Genomic DNA, 8,119 nt, shown 5'->3' on the forward strand with positions numbered 1-8,119 from the left:
AAGCAAAAGCCCAAGGATATGAGAGGTTTGAGTCACAAACCTAAGTCTCAAGTGGTCAAGCCCACTTATCATAATGTTCCATCCGATTATGGAACAAGACCTAGGGCTAGGAAGACCATCACCAAGGTCACAAGGGGAGTCACCCCTAGAGTTGATCTTGATGAGTCCCAAATGGCCAAGGCTTTAAAGCCTAAGAGGGTCATTAGGAGGGTTGCTAGGGAAGTCATCCCTAGTGAATATTTAGTGAACCCAATGAGCTCAAATAGGTATTGGGTTCCTAAGAGCATGATTCCATCACGCTAGATGGATTAGAGTGTGCCAACCTTAATTGAATAGGTAGTTAATCTATTCATGACAAAAGGTGGCACTTTAGGAATTTTCAAGGTGTAACCAAGCCTTGAAAATGAAATTAAAAATTATTCCTAAGGTGATTAGGATGTGCCAACCACATTTGAGGAGTTTTCTAGGGTCAATCTAATTGGCACATAGTGATCTAAAAATCTTGAGTATATGTTTTTAGGTTTATTACACTTAGGAATATAGAATTCATGGCAAAATGATCAAAACTATCAAAAATGACAACTAAGGCTAGAATTAGGTATTTTCTATACCTTTATATGTTATTTGCCATATATTGTTTGTCATATGCCATATCATGACATCATATCTAATTTACTATCATTTGAAATGTCATGATAATGCTTAGGTTAGTTATATGTCATGCCTTATTTAAGTTTCATACTTTATGTTATGACATCATGACATTGGCACATATGTTCACTTATGATATTATTTTATGCCATGTCATCATCTCTTGCATTTATGATCAATTAAATTGATTTAAGGATAAAAAACTCAATTTGATATGGAAATCAAATTGTTGTTTAGAAAATGTATGAGAACTTAGCTTAAGATGACCTAAACTCATATCTCACATCAAAATTGACTTGGATGTGTTTGATACACCTTAGATGTGTGTGAGATATTAGGATGATGAGTTAGGATCAAAGTGCATAGTTCTTGTACCTAGATGAGCCTAATTCGAAATTGAGGATCATAGGGAAAGCTTGTGTACAAGTCATGTACATTTAGCCCTAAGATTGTGGTCCTAAATTAAATGGTTTAAAATCATTTCAAAATTGATTTGAAAAACCTTGATGAAGCTTTTCTAGTGATAGCATTCATCATTGAGCAAGTTGATACAAAGTTTTTGAAACTTTGAGCTATTTCAAAACTTTTCGAACTTTGTATCAAGATTTGAAAATGGAAGTTATTTTTATAGAAAACTATTTTTCCATGATAGTATATGTTATGAGGAATGCATCCTCAAAATTTTACAATTTTTGGAATTTTCTATAATTTTGTAGGGGTTTCTGAATTTCGGGAGGAAGAAATTCAAAAATCAGAAATCGACATGTGTGACCTATCAGGAGGTTCCCTGATCGGTCCAGGGAGGTCTGGATCAGTCACTGGACCGATCCAGGGAAGTCTGATCGGTCTGGCGACCGATCAGAGCGTGTCAAAATGCTGATTTTCGATTGTTGTCTGAAATTTCAGCTTTGGAAGTTGGTGTTTTTTATTTCTAAAGGGTTGAAACTCTCCAAGACATTATTGGTGCAATGGTCAAGGGGGAGTTGACCTTTAGGGAGAGTTTTACCTATTAGTCAAGGGGGAGTTGACTTTTAGGGGGAGTTTTTACTCTAAAGACTTGAGTGATATGAGATTATCACTAAGTTGATTGTTGACTTTAGTATCAAGGGGGAAATTAAGGGTTTCAATGAAAGGTATGGGACTTTCATTAGGAGGAAACTCTTGACCTTGATTCACTCTTTTTGATGTGTGTCAAAAAGGGGGAGAATGATTTGGGAGAATGTCCAAGGAATGTTCAAAGAAGAACATTGATTTGGGGAGAATGTTCAAGGATGAACATTGGTTGGAGAATTATTGGATATTGAAAAACCTAAGGTAGATTATCGGGTTAACCTAACTTGATTATGGTTTTTGTCAAACATCAAAAAGGGGGAGATTATTAGTGCAACCTTAGGTCAAGGTTGATCTGGTTGACCCGACTCGAGTTGACCCGACTCAAGTTGTATTTTGATGTTTGACGAGACGAGAATAAGAAAAGTTGTATACTGATGTTTGACAAGAATACAAACTTGGGGAGATTGTTGGTGCAACCTTTGGTCAAGGTTGACCTGGTTGACCCGACTTAAGTTGACCTGATTCGGAAAAGTCCAAGTATGGAGACTTGGCACGGAAAAGTCCAAGCAGGGAGCTTGGCACGGGAAAAGTCCAAGTATGGAGACTTGGCGTGGAAAAGTCCAAGCAGGGAGCTTGGCACGGGAAAAGTCCAAGTATGGAGACTTGGCACGGAGAAGTCCAAGCAGGGAGTTTGGCACGGCAAAAGTCCAAGTATGGAGACTTGGCACGAAAAAGTCCAAGTATGGAGACTTGGCACGGGAAAAGTCCAAGTATGGAAGCTTGGCATACGAAGTCGGAGAGGGCTCGGTAGCTCGTTCTCCGGACTAGGTCAGAGAGGGCTCGGTAGCTCGTTCTCTGGACCGGACGAAGTCGGAGAGGGCTCGGTAGCTCGTTCTCCGGACTAGGTAGGGTTTAGGGCTGGGAGCTCTAAACCTGGATCGGTCTGGTGACCGATCCAGTGATACGCTGGTTGACTGATCGGTCTGGTGACCGATCAGTAACCAAACAGTGTGTTTCTGTGAATTACCTGATCGGTCTGGTGACCGATCAGAAGCGAAGAAGATCGGGAGAAGAAAGAGGGGGGATCGGTCTGTGGACCGATCCACCTGAGTCCTGATCGGTCCACAGACCGATTAGAGACGAGGCCAACTCTCACAGAGAGTTGGCTGATCGGTCTGGGGACCGATCAGCCTAAGGCCTGATCGGTCCCAAGACCGATCAGAACACTCCTCGACCGATCAGGAGTGTGCCTGATCGGTCCAGGCCCTAGCCGTTGCGACACAACGGCTAGTTTATGTGTCTTCTTCTTCGCAGGTTATATATCGAGGTCGAGGGCCTCTACAGTAACATTCTTACTTCTTTCTCCTAACTGCGATTTGAGCTTTGCTGAGCTCCTCCTTGCTGAAGCTTCGTGTGAGCTTCCCTCGACTGGTTGATCAGCTGCTGTTGGCATCATCCGTGAAGTTACTGCTTCATCAACGGACTCCAGTCGACGAGAAGAAGGCAAGCAAACTTGGTAGAGTGTATTTACATTCATATTATCCATTGTTTCTTGCTTTATTTCTTGTACTCCTTTATTGCTGTTGCAAAAGAGATTGTGGCGAGGTTTCTCCACCCAGAAGGAGTTTATATTAGCCGGTTATCCGGGGTTTCATCCACCGACGGATTGATAGGTTTCGTCCACCTTACGGACACGCCGAGGAGTAGGAGTATCATCTCTGAACCTCGTTACATCGCTGCGTCTAAGGTTTGATCTTCTCGTTCTCGTTTCTATTATTTTATTTCCGCTGCGCTAACCTAATTCGTAGGAAGAAAAGAAAAATTGGGGTCGGCTATTCACACCCCCCCCTCTCTAGCCGCATCCGAAGGTCCTAACAACAATAACCGAAATATTAAAACAACAAAATAAACAGATTAAAAATATTAGACAAAATTTAGATTTTCTAAAAGAATCTCAAGATAACTTATTTAAAAGACATTTAAGGAATAAGGAAGTAAGTAGGTTTGACTCACTAGACACACTAGTACAACTTAAGGAGATACTTATAACCTACACCGACTTAGTCACAAACAAATTAGATAACTTACAACAAACCCTTGAGGAAGTTAAATATAAATGAGCAAACTGCACTTTGAAAACAATTACTACGAAGAGGCTTTAGAATTCTCCAAACAATTTGCTAAGACATCAGAAACAGGATATTGTAAACTTGAAGTAGTATGAACAGGAGACCAAGTTCTTATTTAACAAAATAACACAATATTAGCCTTACTCACATCATTACATCACAGACTCACAATAATAGATAACAAGCTACTACAATTAGAAGCTTAAATTAAAAATACACCTAAGACCACAGATTTATATGAAAGTATCAATACTATAACAAAAGATTTAAGTAAGCTCTCTACTGAAGTCATAATCTCTCGAAAGAAACCATAAAAATATAAATTTTTAACCTACAATGAGTCAAATACAATCTAGAACAGAGCCTTTTTCCGGTTTCTCACAAACAATAAGAGGACAAATGGAAGCAAATACTAATTCCTAGTTAAATAATAGCATAACGCAAGGGAGAAATAGTACCTCAACAAGTACATATCAATTAGAAGACTTAATAGATATTGAAAGTAATATGGTTACTTTCTCAGATAGACAATTAACAACTTTAAATCCAAGACGATTATATAACCAAGGATTACTAAATTTCTCAACAGCACTTTACAGACATCATAGGACACAACCACTACATTTACCAGATGGAAGAGAAGAACACCTGACTCTCATGACTATAGAATCAGCAAGGGCACTATCACAAAGAAGGCATAAATATATACATCTAGGACTATTGATAATAGGACTTAGAGGACTTACAAGAAAAAGGATAGGGGCTAAAGTATTTTTAGTTCTCTATGATTCTCGTTTTTCAAAAACAGAACAGGCAATTATTGGCCTTATAGAAGTAGATATGAATAACAACCTTGGAATAACAGATTTCTGTCCGAATTTTAATATGACTATAGAAGATTTTATTAAACATATCAAAATAAACATTCAGGCAAAAGGATATGGAAACTTTCTAAGAAACAACATACAAATTGACATAATCTTTTTGGGGAGAACAATGACACAAATTAATAATAGTTACAAAGTCCAAATAAATTCTATTATAAAGGCCTTAACATCAAAAGGGATATCCTTTTTGGAACCAAAGGATTTCTCTTCTGAAAACCTAGCAGGATTAAATTGGAATCTAAACCTAGACCTCCATACACAACAAAGAACATTAAGACCGAAAGAATCTATTATGTACAAAAATAGGCATGGAAGAACAATAGTCGGGTTTAATGACTATCAACTCTCTACTTCTCAAGATGAAAAAGAAGAAGAAGGAGGAGAAAACTTTAATTTAATGAATATTGAAAGTATACTTGAAGAAACCAATAGTCAAGAGTTTCAAGATTTTTATGATGACCTAGACGAACACATGTATACTCCTACCGGATTAACATCCCATAAAAACGCAGAAGAATTGTTAGAATTTGAACACAATGAAAAAAAAATTACATAGATTAGAATGGGATTGAGAGCTATATTTTGATGATGATCAGAATATAATTGCTAGAAAACTCTCACAAATAAATCTTATGAATCCCGCTGAGTCATCAGGGACATCTCGACCATCTGGGCCAATGCCCTTAAATATACCTCCATTAGCCACACAGTATCCTGAAAGTTCCATGGGGACAAGGGATTATGGCCAAGGGCATCCCCCTAGAACTAGGATTGCTCCATACACCAATAATAATCCATTATTTAGAACAATAGGAAAAAGACGACCACCAGAAATTACTTATTTTAGAAAAAAAAACTCTGTACTATTAAATATAGCAGAATGTGATGATCCCCAAATGTATGACACATATCTAGAACAATGGATTGTTTCAGTCCAAAGGGACTATCAAGCAAAACATGAAATTGATATTGAATCAGGTGAAGCTATGATGCGAATAGGAGAAAATTACTTAGGAGATGTAGCAAGAGCTGCATGGGAAGCATATAAACAAAAATTTCCAGAAGACATTGCTAGAATAGCAGCCCAAGGAAATAATATTCTCAATTTTTGTTATACTATACATCGCCTGTTAACGGCTAAAGATGCTAATACAGGCTTAGACCTAAGACAAAGAGAAGCAATGAGAGACTTAGAGCAATTGCAACTTCTAAGTTGGCACTGGATCAAACCATTTTGTAATGATTTTTTGGCCCTAACAGCAATCTCAGGAAATTATTGTAATCCTGAATTAGGAGAAAGGCTGTTTAGTAAACTACCAGGAGATTTAGGAAAAGAAATCCATAAAGCATGGGCAGATATGAAAGTACCTCCACAATACGATAACATAGGAATAAGAATACAACACATTATAGCAGTACTGAAAGAAAAATGTACCTACATACAAATACAAAGACAACTTAAAAACCAACATTACGTTTTTGTAGTCAAATTTATACTCCACAACAATACGGAGCTAATCCACATAAACAAAATAAAAGAAAAGGAAAACAACCTCATAAACCTAATATACAAACAAGACATAAGGGAAAACCAAAGAAAACATATTTTGTCCAAAAAAGTAATGAGCGGAAACCCTACCTAAATAAAGATAAACATGTAAGAAAATATAAACCTAAGAAAACATATGCAAACACCATCACATGTTTCGCTTGTCATGAACCAGGATATCTTTCTTCAGCATGTCCTACAAAGAAAAACCTTTACATAAGAGAAGCACAGTTAATAAATAGTACAAACATGGATCTAGTAGAAATCCAACCAGATGTTTCAGACACATCTTCAATATACTCAATAGTCTCAATTGACGACATAGAAGAAATCTCATCACCCTCAGACTATACCTTAATAAATTCTTTCTTACAATCACCAAAACAAATTAATAAATATAATTCCACTACAGACACATTACAAGAAGATTTAAGTGACTTAGAAGAATAATGAGATGAGATATATCAACCATTTGATATGATGCTCAGACAGATATTATCACCTGCTTTGGATACATATCCTGACTGTCCACATCAATGGACTTTAAAATCAGGAACTATTAATGTACCTTGTTTTCTCTGTGGTTATTATCCTTCCATAGATAAAAGAGGAAGGTGTACCTTGTGTAAACAACAATATTGCACAATTTGCCTAGAGCAAAATTTTGGTATTTCTATACCAACATCTATAAGTTCAGGACCCCCGAGAAATTTACTCCTTGAGACAAGAATTACAGTATTAGAAACTAGACTTAATAACCTAGAAGATGAAATCAATTTACTCAAGCCAAAAGACCAGCCACATAAGATACATCAAATAGATAAAGGAAAAGAAATAATAGTCAATGAATCTCAACAAAACTTAACCATGGTATTTATTAAAACACCCAGTGTTTGTAATATCGGCCGTACAATGGACATTCGTGTCCGCTGTTTGGCTAATATTCATGGTCATGAATTTACACTTCATGCCTTTCTAGATAGTGGAGCTACTAACTCCACAATTGATGAAAAAACTCTTCTAGCAGTTCTGCCCTCCTCCTTCATCAAAACTGCTACTCATCCAATGATAAGTACTCAGTTTGATGGCCAAACCCTAACCAGTACGAAGTTTGTTACCAATATACACCTTCACTTTTATAATAACTGTGACACTTTTAGTCCACCTCTATCACTATCTAAACTTTGGATAAAACCATTACTACACTCAGATATTCACTTAATACTATGACTCAATTTTCTTGTCCAACCCGACCGTGCTCTCCTATTGACTAAGGATTATGCTCTTTTTCTCTCTACCCCTATTGTATCCCATATTGTCTCTGACTATTCAACATCAATACAAAAATATGGAGATACTCCTCAAAATATCCCCGCCTCATCAGTACCACCTCCACCTAAAGTAGTACCTCTCAAAACAAATAGTCAAGCAATTTGTAATTGTAAAACCAAAATACGTGTAAAGGCTCTTGCCTAATACACCAACAACCCATTTATAACTTAACTTTCCAAGAATTTCAAGAAGATAACATTTCTGATAACTTATTAGATGAAGAATTTTTTAATTCTCTAGAAATACCAAAAGACTTTTTAGCACCAAAAACATTAATCCAGTTTATTTCAAAACAAGAAAATCTAGACGATATAATTTCTAGGCTAGAAAAACTAGAAATCATAGGAGACAACCCCACTAAATATTGGGATAGAGATAAAATATATTGCCATTTATCAATAATAAACCCAGACTTAACTATAAAAGCACAAGAATTGCAATATACAAATTGGGAAGCTGAAGAATGTAAAAATCACATTAAACAATTATTAAAACTTGGGGCTATCCAACGTTCTACC

Source organism: Zingiber officinale, chromosome 1B (assembly GCF_018446385.1).
Source record: "Zingiber officinale cultivar Zhangliang chromosome 1B, Zo_v1.1, whole genome shotgun sequence".
Taxonomy (NCBI): domain Eukaryota; kingdom Viridiplantae; phylum Streptophyta; class Magnoliopsida; order Zingiberales; family Zingiberaceae; genus Zingiber; species Zingiber officinale.